Genomic DNA, 2,199 nt, shown 5'->3' on the forward strand with positions numbered 1-2,199 from the left:
TATTACACTTTCACTCTTCATTTTACACTTCTAAATCCAAAAAATACTCCTACTTTCTTTCACTTTTCTTCAAAAAAATGGATCTCAACCAAAATACTCCACCCACCCCAAACACTCTTAGTGATTATCAAGCTTATATGCAATTGTTGAATTCTCAAATCCAACAACAACCTTTATTCACTAACTTTCCCTACAACCCACAATTCTTCAACAACAACGACCACAACAACAATTCACTCAACCTCAATTCATTCCCCAATTCCAAGGTTTCCAACAACAAGCTTCTCCACAATTCCAAACTCAATCATCTCAAGTCCCATTATCTCAATCCCAAACCGTGAACCTCGACAACGACGATGTACTTGTCCAAGAAACACCACAATCATCTCGAAGAAGGGAACCAAAAGGAAAAGGGAAAAAGAAAGCAACGACTTGGAAAAAAGAAGAGGAAGAAGCTTTAGCAAAAGCTTGGATTTTCATATCCAGTGATTCAAGAAGAGGCAACGCGCAATCTGGAGAAAGTTTTTGGAATCGTGTTTTGGATCACTTTCACGCGCTACTTGGAAGGAAAACGGATCGGTCGTACGACGCGGTCAACGGAAAATGGCGTGATCTTCGCGCGATTTGCACAAAGTTTAATGACATATTTGAAAATCTAAAAAATATGCATAAAAGTGGTTCGAACGATTTCAACATTTTATCAACCGTGTGCTACCAATTCAAAGTGACCAACAACGGTAAACCATTTGGTCACCAAAAAGCATGGGAAGTTTGCCGTCAAGGTCCAAAATGGGTCCTTAATCCGGAGATATCGTATTCGGACTCGACCATCGGCTCCAACAAAAGACCAAGAACTTCTAAATCAGACACGGGTTTTGGGTTAGACCTCAATGATGACGTTGATGTTGCCGAGGGAGAGGGTCCACCTGAAGTCCAACTCCGTCGACCACCGGGAAGGGACAAAGCAAAACGGGCGGCGTCTTCAAGCGGGAAAGCAACCGCAACTAGCGACGACGGGCTTGTGGAATCCATAGATAAAACTTTAAGTTTTGTAGAAAGAAAATACGAATCCACAGAGAAACCTCGTTGCCAAAAAACCGCTCTTACCGATCTTCAAATCATAAACTCGAAGCTCCTACCGGATCTCGACCCCGAAAATCTCGCGACATTTCTCAAAATCCAACAACGTGTCCGTGCTAAGTATGAGGATTAGGTTCTAATATTTATGTTTTAGTTGTTATGTTTTGTGTTTTTTTAAGTAATTTAGGATAAATAAGTAATTTATGATTTTTTTTTAATATTTTAGGATTTGATCTTGTGTGTTTTAAAATTAATGAAATGTGTTTTAATTTAGTGTTTTTAATTTGTGTTTTATTTGAATTACTTTATTTAATTTACTCTAATATTGTAAAAAAAATAAAAAATAAAAAATAAATGATGTGGAGTGGTAACCATTTCCAAGGGTTAGTGGGTTGGTAGTGGGTTTGGAGTGGAGGTGTTGTAGCGCTGATGTGGCGTTACTTTTTGAGCAGGTTGGGTGTGACCATACCCTTTAGCCTTATATATATATCAGAAGTTTTTGTTGATAAGTATATAAAAAAATATTATATCTATCGTCAAATAATTATGTATCTAAAATGATAAATATGTCTATTTGACTATAATCTCAAACCATAACTTCAATAAAACAAATTGACCTACATAAATATAATAAATGTATAACAAATAATGTACTATTTTATCCATTAGTTTGGTTAACTAATCATAAATTAAATAAAAAAATATATGGATTAGATAAATAAAAACCGACAGCGTTCTTCAATTTTTGGCTAATGAGAAAACTAATTTATAAATTTTTTTGACCATTTTTCGATTTGTACGTGTCTTCCTTGCGCTGGGGCATTTTAATCTTCTCTGTATTGTTCCAATTTTATCTGATGTCCAAGAGAGAAATCTCAAAACGTTTAATTTTTAAATTTGAGTTAAAAATGCTAATGAGAAATTGAATTTAATGATAAGAAATAACTAAGTTTATTTTTTATATGTTACATCTGACATCTTTTTAATTTTTGATTTATAATATAACTTTTAAATAACTAACGATATGCACAAGATAACCTTTTTTTTTATTAATTCTAATAAAAAGAATAGGTATAATTATATGTTTCTAGAGCAGTATTAACAATTGAAAGTGAAAAT

The 2,199-nt window shown here is 33.9% G+C and overlaps 1 non-coding gene across 1 annotated transcript; it reads right to left on the bottom strand.

Moving 5' to 3' along the window:
- Positions 1 to 1,851: 1,851 nt before the first annotated feature.
- LOC145168174 (U6 spliceosomal RNA) lies at positions 1,852 to 1,953 on the bottom strand. Its single transcript, XR_013741745.1, has one exon. It is a non-coding gene; the product is annotated as a U6 spliceosomal RNA (small nuclear RNA).
- Positions 1,954 to 2,199: the final 246 nt, after the last annotated feature.

The sequence above is a fragment of the Lactuca virosa genome, chromosome 3 (genome assembly GCF_052849685.1).
Source record: "Lactuca virosa cultivar CGN04683 chromosome 3, Lactuca_virosa_CGN04683_v6, whole genome shotgun sequence".
In the NCBI taxonomy this organism is placed as follows: Eukaryota; Viridiplantae; Streptophyta; class Magnoliopsida; order Asterales; family Asteraceae; genus Lactuca; species Lactuca virosa.